Here is a 24,081-nt window from a genome sequence, read left to right as displayed (position 1 = left end):
GGCAGCGGGGGCGACGTGGATCTTCCTCTCGGATCGGGCTGCCAGGCGGCAGGAAGTGGTAAAAGACCGCGCTGTCTCTTCATTTACGAGGTGCCGCTTTCGAATCTTTTCCTTTGCAGTTTCTTTTCTGCCTTTCTTCTTCCGTGTGTCACTCTGAATTTTTCATGGAGCTATCTTTGGGCCAAGGAGGGGAGCTACAGGCCGTGCTCGAGGTTCTAACGGCTCTTCCTCTTTATCCTTAAAACGCTCCAACTGCTAAAATGCGCGGGATGCGTTTGTGCAAACACACACACACACACACGTAATTACAGTGAAACCTGTTCATCGAGAAAGATACGTTCCAGACTAAGCCGTTACAGTTGAAAATCTGCGATACAGAGACCAACGAAAGACAAGTGGTCTAAACCACAAACGTTCTGCAAAAAAACATGCGAAACATTCGAATGGAGTTGCGTTAGGCGAACGGCGATCTTGCGGGGAACACTGACAGCATGGTGAGGATAAGGGCAGCGAGTCAGGCTAGGAGAGTAACGGTACCAGTTACAGTACCCGCACTGGGGTGATACTGGCCTTATTTTAAGGTTTCATGTGCTTACGGATGGTGCCGATACCAGCTACAGATATTTAGGCAAAAAAAAAAAATGAATAAAAGTCCTCCAAAGCAGTAGTTGGCGCTGTGCTGAGGCAGTTTGATGCGTCAGCGAATTATCCTCTGCGTCACAATGAAAGGTCTTTGCTCACAATTTCTTTTCATTCTGTTCGTTCAAATGTTATGTGCAGGAAAATTACGACAAGTCATCACCAAAGTAACGATACTGTTCAGCGCAAGGTATACGTTCCAGATGAAAATCTGCGACATAGAGAGACCATATAAAAATCCGTTTTGAATTTTGATTCCTCCCACTCGCATTACGAACACACATTACAAACATCTGCGCGCACAATTTTTTTGAAGGGAGGGCCCAGTGGGGTGGTGTTGAATGTCGGCATTACTGTGTGAGTGTTTGCACGTGAACTGTGGCCAACAGCAGCGGCTGCATCAATGTGCTTTGTTGTTTTCTTGTTCTTTACAAGTAGCCGAGAATACATTCGAACTTCTTGAATGCTAATTTCTTTAGCATGTTACAGACGTCAACTGTTTTTGAAGTGTGCACAAATGCATCGTAAGTCCCTAAAAGTTTTCTGGCCTGGCGTGTACATTGCAGAATGAACGCTCAACAGACTTTTGACTGGCTCCTTTCTACGTGCCTGCTTTCTCCCGTGACAAGGTGAACAAACGGCGGCGGGGTCAGACAGGGCCCGGTGGCGGCGATATTTCCTGAGGCTGCGCCTGTGGTCTTTTCAGCCCAAAAACATACATGGACAGACAGTGGGTGGATCCTAGCATGACCTTTCACCCCGACTGGGGCTCTCTATAGGGGTCGCGAGAGGCCGTGTTGCCGTCTGGGTCGAGGCCGGCACCTGGATCGCTGGACCTACAACTTTGCATGTGTGTGTGTTTTTGAGGGGGAGGAAAAGGGTGGGAGCGTGGGGGGGGGGGGGGTCTTGGGGAATGAATCAGCCACTTAGTTCAGCCACCCACCCCCTCACTTACAGAGCTTGCTTCAACAAGATCCCAAGGTCAACTCTCACCCTTTTCTCGAGCCCTTCTCACACGCCCCCCCCCCCACCCAACCCTGCCCCTCCCCCTCACCCCTCACGTAAGGCGAACGACACACAATTGCGGAGTGACGTTTGAAATGGTGCCCATCTTGTCAGCCAGAGATTCGTGACGTGCGTAAACACGAAATATTCCAACATTTTTGGCAAATACACGATGAACGGAGTTTCTTGGAATGTGATTTTTTTTTAAACTTACTGTCACATTACTATTATTAATGTAATACTTTACTTTGGGTACACCAAAAAAAAAAAAAAACAACAACAACATATTGACAAATGATTTATCTGAGTGCATATTTTGCGCAACATCACCGACAAACTGAAGAATTTGCCGCTGACATTTTTCACCAGATGCCTTTGGCTGCCATTCAGCTGTCAATCAGAGATGAGCACTTTTTAAAAGTGTCGGTAGGCACAAAAGAGAGCAAAAGCCAGCCAAGTCAGCTGTAATGGCACGTCTGCAGGCAAGGCGTAATTATGTACTTTGGCGCTGGCAGCGAGCGAAGTCTGCAGCTGATAATCGAGAAGCTTAAGAAAGGAAAAAAACAATTATGCTGAAGCAAGCGTCGCCACGTCGATGCCGACTATTTGGAGCAACGTTAAGGAACACGTGAGGTTTCTTTCGCTTGAGGCCCCCCCCCCCCCCCCTGCAGTTGTGATTTGCTACGAAAGGGGAACATGTGTTGGAAATTTGACATGCAGAGACAAACGAAGAAGACTTTCACCAGAACTATATTCCGTTGCAGTCATTTTCGGCTTTTTTTTTCTTTTTTTAAACAGAGGATAAACAAAAGATGCCAACGGGTATTGTTACAAGTATTGTCGGTCAACTTGTGTTGCTGTACAATTTGTGTTCAAATAGCGATTGCTTATAATATCATATCACGACACCAATGCTATCCATAATTTGGCGCTGTGCATTATTTGTTAGCATTAAGCGAAACCAACTAACCTAAGGCAAAGCTACGTCGTTGTTGAACTGATCTTACAGGGCTTGTAGCTAAAATGTTTTCTCACGAGTCGAAATGAAAAATTGTCCAAACAAACAGCTTAAATCTTGAAAAAGCAATCCGGGCACTTGTATCTTAAAGTACCGCTGTAACTCTTTTGTTAAATTGCCATTTCCCAAAACGTATCTGCATGTGGTTAAATTTGATTTGCAGCCTGGACGCAGCAAAGTGAACATCTGATCCAGGGGGCGCTTCGCAGTCACCAGAAGTCTCTTTTGTCACTTTTGTTTTTGTTTTTTTTAAAATTCAGTTAGTTATAATTCGTTTTTAGAGCTTGTAAAGTTTGATTGTTTTTATGATTTCTATTTTTTTTCCCAAAATGCTGCTTTTCAGTTGAGTTTTTTTAGTTTTGGTATTCATTTTAGTAAGTTTGTTTTATTTGGTGAGTGCAACATAAAAAAAAAAACCAACGACATAAAGTCACTCAGTATTGTGTAAAAACGTAAACGAGACTCAAAAGATTGATTTTTTTTCTTCTGTACGGGCATACAACGACACCCACATAAATACATTTAAAACGGGCGCAGAAAGCTCACGTATGATATGAATTGACAAAGATGAAAACAAAGGACATTTTCGCTGTGTTAGTTTTAGAAACAAAAGATTCCGTTTCAGTTGGTTTTATTTCCTTTTTTTAAGCATTGTTTTTAAATTTTAATTTCCTTGAATGTCATTTTTTTTTCAATTTTAGTTTTGTTTGTTCTCGTGAACTATAGTGACCTTGCTGGTGTACTGCAGTACCCAATTTGTCATATTTCCTCAATTTTGCAAGGAAAAAAAAATTTGCAGAGCCATATTACAGGCAATTACGGCAACGAAAGCAACTTCTCACACGCCACTGCAACTTGATATCAGAGTTGAAAGTCACAAATACAAAGTGTTGACTTAAGGATAAAAAAAACATTAGCCTCCTCCTCCTGCACGATGTGTGTGTGTGTGTGTGCGTGTGTGTGTGTTTTCCAAAGAGTATCCCTTACGCTGTCATCACATATGACAGCAGTGAGAGCCCAAGGCAAGAGAAAGGAATCCAATTTGCGCCCTCCATGCCAAGACTGTCACACACGGGTCGGCGCGGCCCCCCCCCCCCCCAAAAAAAGGTGACCGCATGCACAGCCGCATGCACACGCGCGCATTCAGAGGAAAACCGACACGGCGCAACGCACCTGAGGCCGGACGGAGCGCCGATGTCTAAGCGGGACGGACAAACGTTCATCTGTGATCGTTTGCGGCGCTGTTGTGTTGGATGACATCTGGCTGGAAGAGAATCTTTGCCTACTTTGACGTGCAGGGGCCCGAGGCTGTTGACAGTTAGCCCCCCCCCGACCCCGCAGCACCCTCCCCCGCCCCCATCTCCCCACTTCCATGGCCACAATCTGCCTCTTGCCCGCCATCGCAAGACAGCGCGAGCACCAAAAAGTCCGATGATAGAGGAGAGATTATAATGAAACATTTTTCCCCCCCTGGCTTGTAAAGCAAATAATTAGGTTTTTCGAGGGCCTTCACAATTAAACAACCCAAGCAAATTTTTTTGCAATTGGTCTTTTTCCGACAACGTGCCCACTCGAGAGCCATTCCGTCTTGCACTATTTGCTCGACGCGGTTTTTGAAAGCCAAAAGGTAAGCAGAGCTGCAGTGAGTTTTGTGGTTTGCACAGATCAGCGCTAGCGAACAGTGTTAGTTCCTAATAAGATGCACATCTTCTCGCTCGGTGAAGTTGTCCACCTACAAGCTGGAGTCCAGTTGCACCCGGTAATCGTCGCCCAAAAAAAAGCCGAAATTACGATCAGCACAAAATCAACACTGAAATCACAACACGTCATGTTTCCATGGTTTCATTCTGGGTCTGAGCCACGTGCTGTTTTTCCCTCCCTGCCTTTGCACTGCGAGGATCAGAAGGCCGGTGCAACCGAATCTGACAGCCGGGTCCATCAGATAGGCGGCCCGCCAGCGTCCCACTCGGGATACCTGTCGGAGGTTGCCTGGCCGCCATTGAGCCAGTCAGGCAGCCTTTGACCCCCCCCCCCCCCCCCGGCCCCAACCCCACACCAGCCTGCCCCCGCCTCCTCATCAGGATAATGAGCCGCATTTAGGACCATTACGGGCTGACCCCGAGGACTTTCTCTGCTGCTAAGAGGAGGCCTTGTGCCAGTGATGGACAGCCTGAGAGGAATGCGATACTGCGCGGAATGAGGCTGCAGGGGAAAAGACAAACAACAAACAAACTGGAGCCGATCCCAGTGGACTCTGTCTGGGCAAGAGGTAGAAGACAGCCTGAACTGGTCGTCAGTCAATCGCTGTCCACAATGGACAAAAAAAAAAAAAAAAAAATCAAACTCAAGGCCCATAAACCAGAGCTAGCCAAAAACACTATTTTGACACAACTACCGGTATTCACAAAAACGATAATCGTCATAAAGGCATGCCCAGCATAAATCTCGTGCCAAGCACGGACTAAATTGTGTATGGGTGGAGTTTTCTTTTGTATTTCACAGACCAACGCATCAGAAATGGGCATTTGCGCCATTGTGGACGTGTAAACGGCCAACTATCTTCGTTGCCAATGGAAGCGGATCCTCGCATTCTCTTTAAAATCAACGCCCTGGAAGCACACAGTCTTTGACGTTACGGAAGCAGAAATTGACTCACTGAAGTCCATGCAGAAGATGAAGAGGAGGGGGTGCGGAAAGTACATTTTGCAACGCAAGTAGATCTCCATGGGCAGATGATGTCAAGTTTGCCGGGGGCAATCGGAAATAACTGCTGTGAAGCGGGGCACTTACCTACCACCCAATCTTCCAAGTCCCGCGTGTGAACCCACTCTCTCCTCTGCCCTCGCCCTTAGCTAATAATGATAATAATAATAAGATGATGATAATGATGGTTCAGAGAGTTTGGTACAGGCTGTTGTCATATTTATGAATGAAATACGTTGACAGAATGTCTGCTGGCACCTTGATCAAATTCACCAAAATTGTGCTACCAGACCTGATTTCAGCCGCAAGCTAGCTAGCTAGCAAGAACGATAGCGAGATAGCTAAACAGCGAGATTGCTAGATTGATAGAAGTTATAGCAAACACCATTACTTGTGTGATCTCAACCCAACACGGACTCATCTTTGCGACAGTTGCGATAATTCACCGCACTTTAAAGCTATCGCTGAGTGGAAACTGAATGCTCGCTGCATACGCTGGCAGATTGCAGCGAATCATTCGTAAGCGCGTCGATCGCAATGGGGAAACGACGGCACCACAAAGATGAGTGCGAAATAGAAGTGGCACTGCATAGGCCATGAGAAAATATGCGGCCAAATGGTTGGCGCCGTATGCCGCGAGACCCAACAGATTCACGACCATTCATGCAGAGAAACGTCCGAGAGACAAACCACCGACGCGCATTCTGCCACTCGCATGTCTCTTCGCTGTACTTTCTTTTCCTAATAAGTCCACAGAATTATCATCGCCGTCCGCTGATCGCGAGGGCCCCCGACAAGCTCCTCTTTGTTTGTCGCATCCAACCAAATTGCTTTGGCGCCTCGGCCGCAGCGGCGGGATCGGGAAGGCCTCCAAGGCCGTGCCCCCGGAACGAGGCACACTCATTACCCTCGGCGCAGGGCATAATTTAGTGCAAGTGCATAAAAATAATGCGGCCATCTTTCCAAACAAAAGAGCGGGCAGAGGTTAGCGGTGGCGGGAAGACGAGTCAGCCCTGCGGGCTCCATGGGAACAGTGAGTCAGGCAGAGCTGTCAGCGAGAGTGCGGTGGAACCGGACGGGAATGGCCGACCAACCACACACACACAAGCATGCACGCACGCACGTACACACACACACACACACACACACACACACACACACACACACACACGCATACACACACACATAAAGACTATTTTCTATGTTCTGGCCCGTTTAGCTTGTTTAGCTTGACTTTATTCGTCCAGGCGTCCGTGGCCAACTTCGCTCTTATTGACATTGCCGGATTTTTTGGTGCTGGGCAAACGCAGATGTTGAAAGCTCGCGACAAACTGAGTCCACCTCGTGACTAATTCAGATCAACAGTGACACTGGAGGTATTTCAAGACCTGGAAATATACTCTACAATGGCCAGATCAAAGATTCACAGTGATGACAGCATAAAACCTTAAGTCTGACAAAACACCCACAGAGGCCCTGGCTTTTCGTCGTTACGTGCTGAGCCATTTCGCTCAAAAATGACATCTTCAAGCTCAATTTTTCTTTTCAGTTTTACAAAAGGGCTATGGAAAGTACGACCACTAACGTAGCCATGTTTTCATCTTTATTTGGATGTGTTTTATTGAGCTCACAAAATAAAACAAATGGACTCGCCCGGATGTGGACCGCCGATGTGCTTCTCCTCACAAGGGTCGCGGGGCGTGCTGGAGCCTGTTCCAGCTGTCTTTGGGCAATTGGCGGGTTACACGCTGAACTGGTTGCCAGGCAATCGCATTCCACACATAGGCGAACAATCATTCACGCTCACAATCACACTTTGAGACTAATTTAAAAGTGTTCCATGAACCTGCCACGTGTGTATTTGGAATGTGGGAATAATCCGAAGTACCCGGAGAAAACCCACACGGACAGGCCGGAGCCAGAATCGAACCCTGCACCTGTGCAGTGTGAGGCGCCGACCAGTCGACCACCGGGCCGCCGCCTTGAAAGTAAAAAGAATTTTTAAAAATTCAGACGTTTTTTTTTTCCCCATGTTACGGAAACTCTTCAGAAGACAAGTTTTTCCACAAATAATGCAGGTAAGGTTCTGAAAAAAATCTGCAAATTGAACCATGAATATGTCATAAGAGTATCCATGTAAACCTTTTATACAGTTGATACAGAAAAAAACAACAAGAAAACTAAATATTTTGATGTCATCCAAAGCTAAAATGGCACATGGATATTTCTAAGAGCATCGCTACGGAAAACCTTCAGTGTCTCTCTCTTCATTCCGGACAGATTTATAGCAATGCCGGGCAAGCGCTTCTTTCATGGTGGCTTTTCAAATTAGCTTCAGTACAAAGGGTGGGCGGGGCACACTTATGCTTTCCAAGGAACAAAGAAAACAAACACAAAATGGGATTGACGGCGCTGGGGCCTGTCGCTCGGAAGCCGCGTTGACTCGCATGCGCCGCATGTGCGCGTTTGTATTTTCTTGGCTTTGTCGCCTGGAGAGAGGAATCGTAACAGTCTTAAGTGTCCCGCTTTTATTTATTTTTTATTTTTATGAGCCGCATTAGTGTTTTCCATCAAGCTGTAATTACAGCCCATTCATTAAAACGGAAGGGGGCGGGGAGTGGGGGGGGGCGGCTGTGGTGGCACTCTGGTCCTTAGAAAAGCTGTGAATGGCGGCGGCTAGCTAGAAACGGCCTTATGGGAACATTTTGCGGCAACTGCCATCTATTGATATGCAAAGTGTCGACGCACCGGTATGCAAACATGCAAGTGGTACAAAAAGCCACAACAGGTCCGACACAAAGACAGACTTGGACTGTGGGACATCGGCGATTGATGGAAAATTTATACAACCGCTGATTGATTTCGATTACATTCTGACGGAATTTGGGGAATTATAATGTGAAAGCGCCATCTTCCCCGAAGATGAAGCGACTTTTGTGTTTTGGCAGGAGGAGTTCCTTCCCATCGTTTTGTGTGGCGGCGTGGAGGAAGCCATTGAGCAAGGCAATGTAAAAAAAAATTTTTTTTTTAAATCAATAAAACAGAAAAAAGATGAAAAACAAAACAAAACAAGGCAGACCAACAAACCTGTTGAATCGTTTGAACAGGTAGCACCTAAGTGATGATGTGGAAAGCGCATCCAATCTCATTTGCAAGTTGTGATCATTTTACCACCGTCTGCAAGATCGTGACTTGAAAATGATTTTAAGGCGTAACCATCATGACTCAAGGGGTCCATTTTTTTTCGTAGTTTCGCTGTGTTATTTCATATTGTTCTACGTTTGCTGTACTGTTGAATGAAAATAATGAATAAAAAAAATATGTTCACGGAATGTTGAATTACTCGAGAATTATCTCTGTCAGTATCAATGCTTTATAATTGGCAATATAAAAGCAATGTTAAGTTTTAAAGCCCCGCCCCACCCAACACCCACTCTCCCCTAAAAAAAACAAATTTTCAGTGTTTTATTTTTTTTATATCGTGTTATTTGTTACAACATTTGTACCTGGATTTATGAGAAACCAGATTTCCACTTCTTTTGTGAGAGAGACCAGTCGTCCGTCACTCTACCGAGTTGCGAACTGACATTACAAAATGCCACTCCCGGTTGATGTTTACTGCGAAAGGAAGATGAATCAAGACAAGAGACTTCCACATTGTGTATTTAATCAGGCCTTTAACATTGCCTTTCCGAAAGTCTGCTAGCTTAATGCTAACATAACGGGAACCGCGACAAATGGACAAAGCTAGCATCGATACGTGTTCAATGTTTAAGCGACTTCTATTTCAAACAAAAGCAACGCATACAAATAAAGGATCCAACAACACTGACGGGCATTTATCTGACGAGTATTATTACTGTAGCTCGGAGTGATCAAGCGACTTTGTCCTGAGCCACGATGACAGCGCGACTGCTCCGCTTCTCACCTCCCCCAACCGCGGGCAAATCGCGTGAGGCCTGAACGAGCGGCGGGCCAAAAGGGCTGATTACAGTGTAGGACGCACACATAATGACACGGGGTTGAAAGATTTAGAGGAATGTCTAATTGGGGGGAATTGGGCTGTAAAGCTGACATGCCATCATTCCCTTTTACGGCGCCATGATGTGTTTATTTCCATCCCCCATTGCGCTAAGTGCGGCCGTTCTGCGGCGTAAACAAAGCGACGCCATTGTGCGAGGCGTCAAGTCACATTCGGGTTTATATCGCCGTGTCCGTTTTGGTGCGGGGAAACGTGACACATTTAGGCTGAGTTTCATCATCTGCTGACGCATACGATTATGACACAATCAGTCCAAAGGCATACGCTGACATCATTTCAGCTCTTCAGCAATCATGCGTGTAAACAGCAAGCCTCGGCCGCCGTTTTCTTACGGATCAAATTGCGCTAGTCAATAAGTGACAACTTTTAATACGCAATAAAAGGGCCTATTGTGTCTGACACCATTTCTTGATAAAGACACACGGCAATTGACTGTACAATACAGAGCACGCAAGAAACGGGGTGCCACAGGGTTTGCGGATTGAAGTCAAGCACTGTGGAAACTTCACAATTTGTATTCTCGTCTGAGAGATTCATGTTTCCAAGATGGAAACCCAGTCACGATTTCGAGTTTGTGTCAGCATTAGAGAAGTTATGTTGCACGCTCTGTGCTGTTGACAAAGTGTCCAAAAACACATCGCAGCACATTCAAGCTTCAAGTGAAAGACTGTGATGAGCTCCACAAATGTAATCATTTAATTTGGATGTAAATATTTTATCAACGTTAAGTTTGCCATGACAATATTAACAGGTAAATATGAGATTGCCTTAAAAAAAAAAAGTGAAGACATGAGAGACTATTTGACATTTTTTCTAAAAACGTGTAGCCATTTATGTTAGGTGAAATCCACTGACTCATTTGAAAAAAAAAATTACTGATGTTAAGTAGATAAAGATTTTTTGTTAACATTTTCTGAAAAAAAAAAGCAGCTATTCTGAAACGCCACTGTTAAAAATGCACTACCAACAAAATGTTGGCAAAATTGATTCACTTGTAATTCAACTGAGAAACGTTCAAATCAAGTGCTGTAATCAGTAACATTACTAGCTTATTTTTTCAAGGTAACCGCGGCAAAACTGTCTCTCACTCACATCCAAAAAAACAAACCAAAAAAAACCCAAACCCCCCCCCCCACAGGCAAAGATAAGATTAGCGGTGACGAGTAAATTATTAGTTATTTTTGACCGGCGCCCCCTTTAAGCGTTCCAGACCATTACTTGACATGATGTAAGATAAAAATCTGCAAGTAAACGGAGCTGCCCCAGGGCCTCCGGCGTAGTTTAATCAGTAACCAAAGGGATCCAATTCGGGCGAAGTTTTAATCTTTCCTCCACGAGCGGATCATATTTACGGATTTTACGCGGCATGTAAAAGTTTTACGAGCGCGGCAGCCAGCGGTGTGGATCACGTCCTTTCGCGTGGCTGATGGCAAAAATGCGCAGCTCTGCTTTCACCAACGGGCAGGATCACATTTCGAGGAGATCTGAGCTTTCTGGAATGAAGGTATGACATTTTGATGTTCAAGAATTTAACCAGAATCAGATAAACTCCCACAAATGCAAGATTGACACGTGATACCTGAATGTTTTGCTTCAAAAAGTCCGCGGGCGCGGTGACTGCTTGAGGGAGGTGGTGTGGATCGATCGAGAGCTGAAGGCGTGGGGCGGCATTATTTACACTTTTGTAATTTAGGGGTAATCACGAAACTTCAGCGTCACGCTCAAGTAGGTCCGATCCAAACTGTCGTATGACAGCGTTTTTTGTTGTATTTTCACGATTTGCACAATTTTCTTTCGCCAAGTGGTTGTGCGAAATATAATATGTATCAAGATATCTACTTAAAAAATGTATTTGGACCCCAATCATTTTTTTTTTGTGTGTGGCACCACCACCTGAGAAAATAAAATGGAGTAGAGATTCTACACACCATCTTTTTCCTGTTGTACAGTTCAGTTGTATTTAACTTTAATGTTGTAATATATCAAATTTTTTTTTTTAGAACTGTTTGTTTTCAAATTAAGGTAGGATTTAATATTTACATTACATTTTTAACTGAATCATCCTTGAGGTTGAGTCAAACGGTGCACAGTCTTACAATAATATTTCCTTACAACTTCTGACTGATTTTGAAAGTTTTTTTTTTAAGGCGGTAAAAAAGTGTGGCAGCAATATCTCTGATCTTTGCACGGCGGCTATTTTCATGACTGACAACCGGTTTGATTCAAATCTGACCTTGCCGACCTGCATTATTAAAAGTTTTGTGTTTGTGGTGAGCCATCAAACATTGACGCCAAGTCGAAAAGCTTTGCTATATTGACACTTGCTTATCTGTCGACCGGTTTACAATTTGGCCCAAAAGACCATTTCTTCATGAATGTTTTTCCGGGTGGCAGAAAATGACCACCTTGAACTGAAAAGAGTGACAAAAAAATTCCACTGCCAGTTATACCTGAAAAAGTTAGCTAAATATGACGGCTAATCTGCTAGCGAACGTCGGCTCTAAAAGCACACTCCATTTCACTGTCAAAGGTGTGCCCTTAATCCAAGCAACAGAAATGTCAATTCTTACATGACATTATATTATTGTAAATTAATTCGATTCAATCAATTTGACTTGACTTGCCAATCCCTCATGCTAGTTACGGTGAGTCTGAATTTGAACCACGTCTATTTCTGAATCAACTTGCCGCTTGAAAATGTCAAATATGACCGCGATTCGCTCTCTCAAGTTACCGCGCATCACATCTTCATTTCGAGTGGCACTTCCCACATTCAAACGACGGCAGTAGGCTAAAAACGTCAATCAAGCCATTCGCATTGTTTCCTTATTTTCCTGGCGAGCCGTTTTGCTATCCAGAAAAGTCCAACGCGTTGCTCCATTTACAGTACATTTGTCTGTCTAAGACGTCGACGTGATTCAGACTTGGTGACAGGCCATCAAAATCTCAAGGACTCTTTGGTCGGAGAATTCACCAAAATGGCACTGAAATGGTCTGTTCAAACCCAAATGCCCAAATCCCTCGACTTTTCCACGCACGGGCTTTTAATACTTGGTCATATTTCCTCTCTTGTCATGACCGCACCCTCACATGACATGACATACTTCTTGGACATTTCCGTGGGAAAGGATGGAGAAATGTGTTCACGTATGGCGAATGCGATAGTCCGTTCAGAGGCCCGCTGACATCGCAGAGCAATTTACAATGCAATGCAAATTGGTTTTATTTGTGCAGTGCAATTCTTAGTTCAATACACTTAAATGTTCATGCTGGTGTCAAATATAATCTCTTGGTTAATTCCGTCCGCGTGCGGCTAAGAGGTTTACTGCTCTTTACGCTCGGCCCCACTCTTATTGTGTAAGATGCTTGATGTGTGTGTGTGTGTGTGTGTGTGTGTGTGTGTGTGCGTGTGTATGTGTCAGCACTTCCAAACTTGTCACACTACATCTTGTGATACGGCATATGCACACAAGCGTGACTGCATGCCCCCTACGCGGGCATGACTCAGCCTCTTTTTTGACTTGAGTTAGCACAGCTACACAAAAAAACAAAACAAACAAAAAAAAGTCCATGACAGCAGTTGTTTAAAAAAAAAAAAAAAAGTTTTCACAAAAAAAAATTAATAAATCAAAAAAGGTAAAACAACAAGTCAATGAGGGATAGGCTTTATTTTATCATATATTTTTTAATTGACATCCCTTTTATCGGATGATGGTGAAGTGACGAAATGTAAAAAAAAAAAAGTATGAATAATAAATTTAGATTTATTATTTTGATCGTTTTGCCTCTCTGGGAAAAAAATTCACATGAAACACTAAAAAAATTATTAAGCTTAACCCTTGTGCTTAATTTTGCACAAGCCTTCTTTTTGTCTTCTATTGACGAATTTCACTTCGCTTTAGCTTTATGACTTAACCTCCGTGGGGCAGCTGGGATTCATTTAAAGTGTAATAAGAGTGGGAAAAAAAATCAAAGGAATTGTATTTCAACACAAGGACTCTTGTAAAGGGGAAGCCGTCAAGATGGCTCGACTATTCAACTCAACTAAATTTAATGTTGGATTATCTGAATAGATATTTTTTATTTCATTGACCATGCCTTCCATTAAGGAAGAATTCCAATAAAAATAAACAAACAAATAAATATACAAACTTAAAACAAATAAGTAGATGAATGCCAGTAAATTACCTTCCAATGTGACAAACAAAACTGAAGCGCTTGTTTACTAACAGGCCGCTCAAAGTCTTTGGTTACGTCAAGATGCTGTGCGTCGCTGCTGGCGCCCCCCATAGGCTGACATTCGATACTGCAACAACGCAGACGTCGCTTTGCGATGACATCTAGTTGGCGGCTAAGCCCCGCCTCCCCGTTTCAAACCTGTTTTGAAGGGCGGCCGGTGGGGACAAAACAATGGCATTTTTTTTGGAAGAAGTTTGCTTTTTACGAAGTCGCGCTTCGCCCATTGCGAGCTCAAATGTGTCATTTCCGGTAGCGTCGTTTCCAGTGCGCCTTCGAACATGGAGCATATCAACATTCATGTTCCATGTGCACGTGGGAATATTCACTCGTGTGTGTGTGTGTGTGTGTGTGTGTGTGTGTGTGTGTGTGTGTGTGTGTGTGTGTGTGCGTGCATGGTGATGACCACCAAACCTTGATTACCTCCAACGTGGCTGGGAGTAATCAGCGGCTGCCCAGAGAGCGGCAGACCTAGCCATTAGGCGAGCCGCAGCCTGACTGGGGCCTCCCGCGTGGTCAAGTGTAGGTAATCTCGCAAACCCAAATCAACACGGGCCCCTTTCCTGCCTTTCGACCAGTACACGCTGCTCATCGTAAACTCGATTGACATTCATATGCCGTCGACATGACTTTTATGATTTGTGTGTGCGTCTTCAAGCACGTGCGCGTGTACTCACTGCCGAGTGATGAGATTTGACGATCGGGCCGGAGTTGATACGCTGCGCTGGCCAAGCTTTTATTTTTATAATTTTTTTTTTTTTAAACCCTTTCAGGGACGGCGGTTACTGCAGTAGACAGCTTATGTTATCAGGTTACAGGGTGCATGAAAGGGTGAAATGCATTCATTTATTTTTCACCTTCCTGCATCAGCCTTCTTGCAACATCCATCCATCCATCCATCATTTTTCTGTTCCGCTTTATCCTCACAAGGGTCGCGGAGGGTGCCGGAGCCTATCCCAGCCGACTTTGGGCAGTAGGCGGGGGACACCCTGAACCGGTTGCCAGCCAATTACAGGGCACACACAGACGAACAACCATCCATGCTCACATTCACACCTCGGGACAATTTAGTTTTTGGAATGTGGGAGGAAACTGGGAGTACCCGCAGAAAACCCACGCAGGCACGGGGGAAAACATGGCAAATTCCACACAGGGAGGTCGCAGCTGGAATTGAACCCGGTACCTCTGCACTGTGAGGTCAACGCGCTAACCACTGGACACCGGGCCGCCCTTTTTTGCAACAAATATTCCGTATTCAAATTTGTTGCGTGGGGTCCGGTAAAATGCACACAACACGAAGTCAACATGGACATGTTTTCAAAAAGGGCGAGAATGAAAACTAACCGGATTAAATATCGGTGCGTGACTGAGGCAGACAGGTGTGTCGCGGCGGACGCGTTTGCGTCGATGTGTCAGACGACAGCCGACACGCTCGGTGCGACAACAGCTGACGGGGAACGCCGCGCGCACACAAACACACGTACACACGCACACACGCACACACACACACAGCCACGTTAAGCTGTTCTGCCACAATGTAAAAAACGTGCAGGTATATACACCCGCTATTTGGAGTAGCTCAGGCATGTGCACACAGCAACATAACACACACACACAACAACACACACACACACACACACACGCAGAGTGCGGGCAAGGGACAGTGAGGGCACGCCAGGCTGTTATTCTAGTGCACGCTGGCTGAGTGGACTGTGTAATCTCCAGGGTGGAGTCCATATTGGGTTTCTGGCTAATTTACTGCTTTTTGGCCCACTTGTGTGATTTTTGCAGGAGAGAGTGAAAAAAAACAAAAGAGCAAACGGTAGGAAGACGCCAACTCCAGTGGGGTTGCGGCTCTTTCACGTTTATTATATGAGTTGTATTGCGGTGTTGGTATAAGAGGTGTAATCTCCCTCGATGGCGAGCGGAGGACAAACAAGACTTTAAATCATCGGTGTCAAAGGCAAGGTCCCGGGGGCCAGGTTCGGCCCACTGCATCCCTTTGTGTGTCAGTGTGTCTCGTTCATGTTGTTTTGTGAAATGTTTTTTTTTTTTAAGGGCAGAAAATCTGCGGTGAAATTGTACTTTTCTTCAGTTGTAACATAAACTTCAACTACTTTTTTTCCCCTCCAAATCCAAATCTGCCTTAACATAAATGAAACAGATCAGAAATTACGGTATTACTCCAGTACTGAAGGATTGACAGTCAGACCACCTCAAATCTTTCGTGAAGGTTAAAAACAAAAAAAAAAATCTCACAAACCCAAAATAGAAAGACGCCAAGGTAGGTGGCTCTCTCTTAAGAATCCCAAACAAAACCAAACTATGCGGCGGCGCGACCACGCCCGCCGTGCGTCATATTTACAATCGGACCAGGAATGCGGTTGGCGCCTGATTGTTCAGGGCGACCAGACGATCTATGTGGCGCCCAAGAGATAGCACCTGACTGCAGCACAAACACCTTCCGTGGGCTGTCGTGCTGTGTCAATCAAATTCCTATTTTATGCCCTAATTTGACTCTGCTTTAGCTGGGGCAGAGTGTGGGGGGGGGGGGGGGGGCGCGTGAACATAAACGTTAAAAGGTCCAAATGGGTAAAAATGAGAACTTTTGCATCCACAGCATGTTGCAACTGAAATTGTCCAGTTAAAAAAAAGAAAAATCAATTCATAGTCATTTTAAAGAAACACTCTCGATTCTATGTTTTTCCTTAATATATATCAAATAAAAAGAGAAAAAGCGTGAAAACACGGAGCGAGTTACTTTGACCCACGAAAAGAAAACACAACGGCGAGGCGAACGGTTTGTTTACACTCACTGGGCCAAAACATTAGGTACACCTGCATGAGTTATCAAAATGTTGCCTTTGCAAAAGATACGAGTGCTCACTGTTGATTATTTTCAAACTTTTTTTTTTTCAAGAAATAGCACATCAACATGAAGTCAACAGGTGCTGAGGCTCGTGAATTAGCTACAGCAAAGCTCATTTATTTTCTCCGGAAAATCATTTTGATTCCAGAACGAATGAACGCATGAAATAAAAACACGTCGCCGCAACACTTAATGACGCCGCGCTAAAGCCACGCTCGCGTGACGCTTAAGAGGCGTTTTGAAGCGGCCATCTGCCGCGTTGTCATGCCAACGGACGGACGGTGTGTGACAGACGTCGGACGGCCCGGCCCCCTCGCCCCCCCCCCCCGACGCTCCCCAACAGTGGGCGGGGTCCCCAGCGCACGCAAGGAGCATCTGCATTCCCACAGTAGTCCGCATCAACAATCAGCGCGCCCCCGCCTTTCTGAAATTTTATCAGAGAGGGTGGGAGTGGAGGGAGTGAGTGAGGTGGAGGATAAGGAGGGTAGGGGGGTGGGGTGGGGGCAATGCAGCTGAAGCAGCAGATTTTGATGAAGAGGTCTGGTGCCAATGTCAAGGTGCTAAGTGAGGAAAGCTGCGGTGCCCTATACACACACACGCACGCACGCACACACACACACACGCACACACGCAGGCATGCAGACACAAGGCCTGCTGAGATGCCGCGCCCTCCTTGGCTTCCAGCAGACTGGTGGAAGTGACCTCTCTGACCCCTTACAACAACAACGTGTGTTCACCTCTGACCGCAGGCTGCTCACGCGAGTCACCTTTTTTCCACCATGAACGCATTTTTTGCTTTTTGAATATTTTATCTAAGCCCTGGGCAGCAGCGCTGAGCAGCAGGGCCTCATAGCTCAGTGGTTAGAGCACTGGTCTTGTAAACCAGGGGTCGCGAGTTCAATTCTCGCTGGGGCCTGACTGCATTTTAACACATGGGATGGGGGGTCTTGGTTCAGGTCAGAGTTCTTTTTTTTGTCAGTGAAATAACCTAAATTTGTATGAGGGAAAAATGTGCAGAATCAATTTTATTTTGTTCAGTGGTTGCACAAAGTAAAATCTGGATTGAGATGATTTGAAGTTACGCAACCACTTGACAAAATGAAATTGAGCACATTCAACAAAAACTCGTTTCAGCGTCGGAAAAAGAACGCTTCTGTTAAACCGAGGAGCCCCGTACACTGTGAGATAGTCAATTCAACAAAAACTTTTTTGTTCAGTGTAAGCAAGCCGAGAAACACGTCGTAGCTTCTCAGTTAACTCTACGAACCCGAGTAAAGTTTTTCGATAGATATATATTTTTTGTCATGCGTTGTTTCTAAGGGATTCATCTAAGACTAATTAACTTACACGCGCAAGACATTTACAGTGAGGTCCTCGCTTTACATCAAAGTTCCCTTCACACAGCATTTGTCATGTTTACAATAACAATCGAAATGTCGACGTTGACGGGCAACCTTATTGTGCAAAATTTAAAGGGCGATGACGTGATCCTTCAAAATGACATTCATTTAAAATCTCATTACGGGAAAAAAAACTGTCCACATTTCGTGAGTTTTTAAATTGCATCAGATAAAAAAAAAAAGAAGACAAGTGAGTGCGCACCCTCAGTCGCGCTACCGAGACCGTAAGGGAAGTGGGAATGGTGTGGTGTCCCGTTTGTAGCTTCAACTGGGCTGGAAATGAAGGAATGAGGCTAGAATTGTTACGCGTGTGTGTTATTTTGATGGAGCTGCTCCGTTGCACATGTTTCAGTCTTGCCAATCGGCATCTCTGGTGAGCAACCTGCATTTTACTTCCATTTCAAAAAGATATCTCTATATTTCTTAATCATGTTGTAATTGCGACACGATAATGGTGGCATATGGCCCAGGTACGAATTTCATGGCCCGTCACTGGTTTATGTCATTTACTGTGAAGACCTTCAGTGAGTTTATGTGACACCCAACAAAAGAAGCGCTCCCTCGGTTCAGCGTATCTTATCTCAAAAAGCCTTATCGCGCAAACTACAGCCTCTCCTTCTCTGGTCTTCTCGAAAGGCCTCCTCCCGGTGTGAACCGGGAGATACGACTCCACAGTCAGCGTGCCCTTTCTCGTCTCTTTTGCCCGCGCCTCCTAAAGCTGAGACTGTTTATCCGTTGGGCTTATCGAGCCGACTGGAGCGCAGACACGGTCGGCCTCCCACTTCCTCGCCGGTGAGTCATGGACGGGACGTGTCAAGATCACCCCGGCTGTCTCACGTCTTATCTGTCGTCCTCTCAAAACAAGTACACCGAGCGTGTCCAAACGTTTTTTTTTCCCCCCCTCGGTGGGTCGCATGCAGAAAAATCCAAGGATGGGGCCGGGGGAACACAAACTTAAACCGAAAGTTTAACCTAAAGTCATCGGTTAGACACTGATTATTTCATTACCCCCCCGCCCCCACTTACCCATTTTTAATATGCTTGTATTTATATTTTATATTCACAGTATATTTATTGATATACTTTTGTCTTCTACTTTCGCCCTTTCATAATTTTTCATTCATTCATTTTCCGATCCACTTTATCCTCACAAGGGTCGCGGGGGGTGCTGGAGCTTATCCCAGTCGTGTTCGGGCAGTAGGCGGGGGGACACCCTGAATCGGTTGCCAGCCAATCGCAAAAGGGCACACAGAGACCAACAACACATCTGCGCTCACACTCACACCTCGGGACAATTTAGAGTGTTCAATCAGCCTGCCATGCATGTTTTTGGAATGTGGGAGGAAACCGGAGTACCCGGAGAAAACCCACGCAGGCCCGGGGAGAACATGCCAACTCCACACAGGGAGGCCGGAGCTGGAATTGAACCCACGACCTCTGCACTGTGAGGTCGACGTGCTAACCACTGGACAACCGGGCCGCCCCATTTCATAATTGTGCTGCTGTAAATTGGGAATTTCTCCGTTGTGATATTTTTTTAATTAATCGTATCTTTTCTTATCTTATTACTACGGGCCATGAGTCTATCGAAGAGGGAAAAGAGGAAAAAAATATATACAGCGAACAACTTTTGCAATTTAATTTTCATCCATCCAGACAGTTGCCATCAAGCCTGGCTGCGGTTTCTCTCTCCTTGAGTCGACTTCAAAGCTAATTACACACAATTGCAAGGCGTGTCACTTTAAATTGCTCCATAAAGGGGAGAGAACCCCGCATACGGATAAAACGCACGCCTTTGTACTCCAAGTTAAAAGGAAAGGGAAAAAAATTCATTAGCCAATTATCAAGAAGAAAGAAAAAAAAAACCAAACATGATGTGTCATTCTGACAAGCGAGAAATGGCATCATGGAAGCAAATGCGAGGCGAGAGGAGATGTGGCGTTGAGTGAAATCGGGTAGGTCAGGTGCCAACACACACATGCCCCCCCACCCTCCCACACACACACACACACACACACACACACACGCACACTGAGTTTCGTGCTGGCCCAACATCTGAGCCCAAAGTGGCCCAGAGTCGTAAACGCCTGCATCCATAACTTTGCTGACTAATGACATGAGCTGGATGGTCCCATGGTAGCCGGTCACAGAATCGGCGTGAAACCACGCCCTCTTAACCCCAGCAAACAATCAGTATTTGCCACAAACGCCCAAACCAAGAATAAACAGATCACAAGTCAGTCAAGTCCGAATTGTTCTGTGGACTCTGTGGAAAATGACGTCAGCCGTTGTCACATCGGTTGCCGCTCAATCGCGAGGCACTTACGGAGACGGAGCATCTGCACGGTTTGGGAATTGAACCTACGCCGCTTTCCGCGGAAGTCAGACGAGAGAATCGCGATATAAAATATCGCCGGGCTCTCCAAAAGCGTCACCTTCAGGAAACCAAAGTAACTGTATATATATTTGTTCAACCAAAACCGTTTTCCAGTCTTTCGATTGGTCAATAATGAGTAGAATTAACCCCATCTGGACATAGGAGGTGTCCGCCCGACAGCGGCGGTATAATAAAGTTTGATTTATTTTGCACGCGGGGAAAAACGCTCTTGTCTTATGCACTGCTGTTTAATTTTTTCAAATTTTGCTTTGAAAAATGATAATAATGACAATGGGTACCGGACCACTTCATTTGGGCTGTTCAGGGAGAGTCAAAAGTTTGGTGGGATTCGTTTCCGGTGCCTCCACCAAGGCTGCTCTTGACCACCGATGGACACAAATTTCTAAGCATAGCCAATACAAGAAGCGAGTTCTCTGATAAATTTCAATCCGCACACAGTTGGAGAGGAATTAGTTGAACTATAGTTTGGCAGTTTTGCGGTGGAGGGGACCTGCACTGCGGGGGCGGCACCGGGGCTGCTTAGCACGGCACATTAGCAACAACGCGAGAGCCCATAAAGCACACCACCGGTTTTCTCGACTGCGTTGTGAGCTCCCTAAATGTGGTCGCACCTCTCTGCTGAAAATGAACTGGTGTGCGGTGGAGTACATTAATGTTCCAGTGTGGTCAAGACAATTAAAAAAAAAAAAAGCACAGTGGGAGCAGTGGTGGAGCTCGATGTTTATCCTTGGAGGGGGGGGGGGGGGGGGTAGCCAAGGCTATCCCAGGGGGTCCACAAAACCAAAACTTGGAAACACGTTTTACACTTGGGAGACCTGTAGGCACGATCCAGGGCCGCACAAAGTCCATTCAATGGAAATGAAGCCAATGAAAAAGCCCCTAAGTGGCTGCTACAAGATGCAAAGAGATGCTGGACGTGTACGATGATCGGAGACCGCAGACCTATAATCCTCCATTCAAACGAAAATGCACATTCTCTGACAACAAGAGACCAAAAGGCAGCAGAGGAAGAAAAAAAACCCCAAAACAAAACCAAAAAAAAAAAAAAAACCCCCCAACAAGCGGGCGTGGGGGTCGTTGACAAAAGCCAAAAATCAGCAAAGCAGCTCGACGATGAAACGCAGAGCGAGAGGGTGCCCAGACATGCAGACTATCCGTCTCGGGCTTGTGGGAATGTGGTAAAGACACACTAGTGGGCAAGAGCCCGGCTCTGAAATTAGAGAGTGGCGCTAAGAGAAGGGAGCCCGAGCCAAAGACCGTCTTGAGAGCTGCCAGGATCTGCCAGGAGCTGCCTCCGCGGCGCATTGCCCCAGCGTGATTTACTGCGAGGCCGCACTCCGGGCTGCACGCTATCTAACGTTCGGCGGTGCGCCGCTCTCATCGCGTGCGATGGAGTACTGTGCCCCCCACCCCCAACGTGACAAAGGCCAGGTCTGCTCGACATAGTCAGAATGCCTGATCCAGACGAGTGTGTGCCACAAAAACACAGTATAGATGTGTTTTAGGACATGTCAAAAACCGTCAACGGCCACAAACAGAAAAACAACACATACTAGATGAAACGCTGAAAGAACTTAAGACATTCGTCGCCTTTAATTTATTAATATCACTATGACGGTGACGGTGGGTATATGGGGGCGGGTGTTGGGGTTTTTTTTTTGTCTGTACATGTTCCTTGCGACTGGCTGGTTCAGCTGGGATAGGCTCCAGTGTTTATATATTTCGCTATTTTGAAAAAAATAGTACACGATACAACTGGCTCCAATATGTCTTAAAAGGAATTCAAGCCACAAATGCACTTTGGAAGTTGTCAACTTGGCAACAAACGTTGAAAAGCGAGACCATCGTAACGATATTTAAGTCGTTGGGGTTGTGACTTTCGAGCCAGTATTATGCACTACTCCACTTATTGTATTGCAAAGTCTGTGCACTGTTACGGTTAAACACAAAATTCGATAAACTAAAACTAACTGTAAAACTACTACAAACTAAAATAGAGGATTTAAAAAAAAAACGACTTCAAAACAAACAACCGACTCTGAAAAACGACTCAAAACCAAATGTAAAAAAACAAAACTCAAAATGAAATCAGTAGCCCTTTGGCAGATGGTGCTTTTTTTTTCTCAAAAAAAAAAGGCTTTCAATATTTTCCTGTCTCTCCCAGTTGACGTCTACTGTCAAAACCAACATTAAGCAAAGAGAATTACATGTTGCGTAATTCGTCCGCTAGCTTAATGCTAACAGCACAGATGAGCTAACGAATAGCATCTACAGTGTGTGGTCATATTTTAAGCAACGGATAGCTGACCACAAACAGTGGAACAACACATGTAGACAGACAGTGAAACAATACCAAAACTATATTATACATATATACTGTACATATACTGTATATATAGTTTTTTTATCCTCTGTGAAAACCAACAACATTGCTGTGATTGAAAAATTCAAATTTGAGGTGTGGGCCTAGAAATAGGAAATAAGCGGCTGAGTCAAGCGAAACATGTTCAACTGTAGAGGAAATGAGCAGATGTAAACTGGGACATCCTTTCTGCAAAGAAAATCGGCAAATCGTATGGGCTCGATTTTACTGCACAATCAAAATATGATGCCCACCCTCAGAAAATGGCAGGCGCAGTCAGAGAACACCTGGGTTTATTGTGGTATACGTAGAAGGGATAATCACGATTTAATTTCCCACCCCGAGGTACAAAGAACCATTTGCTCTCCCTCTCTACGACGTTCATGCTCACTTCACCAACATTCATTTGGAGCCTGACAAGCTGAACACCCCCCCCCCCCCCGCCTGCGCCCCTCGCCCCCACCCCCTGGTTGATGTGCGAACGAGGGTCCAGCTCCATCGAGGACAATGACCTCTGTTGTCCGCATGGAAGCGGGACCGCGGCAAGAAACTCCCCTTCGCTGCCAGACTTGTGCAAAAAAGCAGGGCAACAAAAACAAAAGCCGAGCAGGAGCACGGCAGGAAAACGCGGGATTTCAAATCCGGACAAACAGGAGGAAGTGCAAGGTGGTTGCGCCGCGCGGCTCTGGAAGGCCAAGTCTAGACATGCCGGGAAGGTTCTGTACGTGCTTGTCTGCAGCGCGGGTCAGCGAGAGTACTGATGCTGTGTTCCAGCATTTCAGCGTATACGTGTGTGTGTGTGTGTGTGTGTGTGTTTCCTTTGCCAAGTTTCCTCTCTTTGTTTAGAGCGGCCTGGTTAGTCTGGCTCCCCGCTGCGCATGCTATGGCCAAACACACACACACACAAACACACACACACACATACACGTATATCTATCAAAACACATCACAACAACAGGCAGGATGCTCACATGGCAAAGAGGTGCTGGGAACAGGAGCCAAACGGGAATGGTGGAAAAACAGGGGACATCCATTTGGGAATAAATCACAAAAAGGGGGATGGCAGCGGATTGGCAAGGGGCCATGAAGCCCTTTGAGCTCAAACAATCGGGGGCTGTGGCCTTCGCGGCAATGATGGGGGGGGGGGGACGAGGGGGGGAGTTGACGCGGGCATGCACCTGACGTGTCGTCGTCTCTGCAACGTTGAGTTGTTTTATTCAAGAGTGACATATTCTCACTTTCTTTTTTTTAAATTCTGGGTTCTTTTTCTAACCTGCTTGCATTTTCAGCACATTGGGTTAGGGTTAAAAAAATATATACAGGTATATATATATTTTTTTTTCTTTGCGGAGCAGGTTTGCTAATCAGTGACTTCATGTGAGGAGCAATTTTCAACTTTTTGTCTGAAG

The 24,081-nt window shown here is 45.6% G+C and overlaps 1 protein-coding gene and 1 non-coding gene across 3 annotated transcripts in view; one reads left to right on the top strand and one right to left on the bottom strand.

Moving 5' to 3' along the window:
* kcnq1.2 (potassium voltage-gated channel, KQT-like subfamily, member 1.2) overlaps positions 1-24,081 on the bottom strand; it is a 137,303-nt gene that overhangs the window by 29,654 nt on the left and 83,568 nt on the right. The window lies entirely within an intron of this gene.
* trnat-ugu (transfer RNA threonine (anticodon UGU)) lies at positions 17,356-17,428 on the top strand. The gene has a single exon. It is a non-coding gene; the product is annotated as a tRNA-Thr (tRNA).

The sequence above is a fragment of the Hippocampus guttulatus genome, chromosome 4, assembly GCF_054856545.1.
Source record: "Hippocampus guttulatus isolate MCC_2025c chromosome 4, RoL_Hgut_1.0, whole genome shotgun sequence".
Taxonomy (NCBI): Eukaryota; Metazoa; Chordata; class Actinopteri; order Syngnathiformes; family Syngnathidae; genus Hippocampus; species Hippocampus guttulatus.
This window is presented reverse-complemented; position numbering and strand designations above follow the sequence as displayed.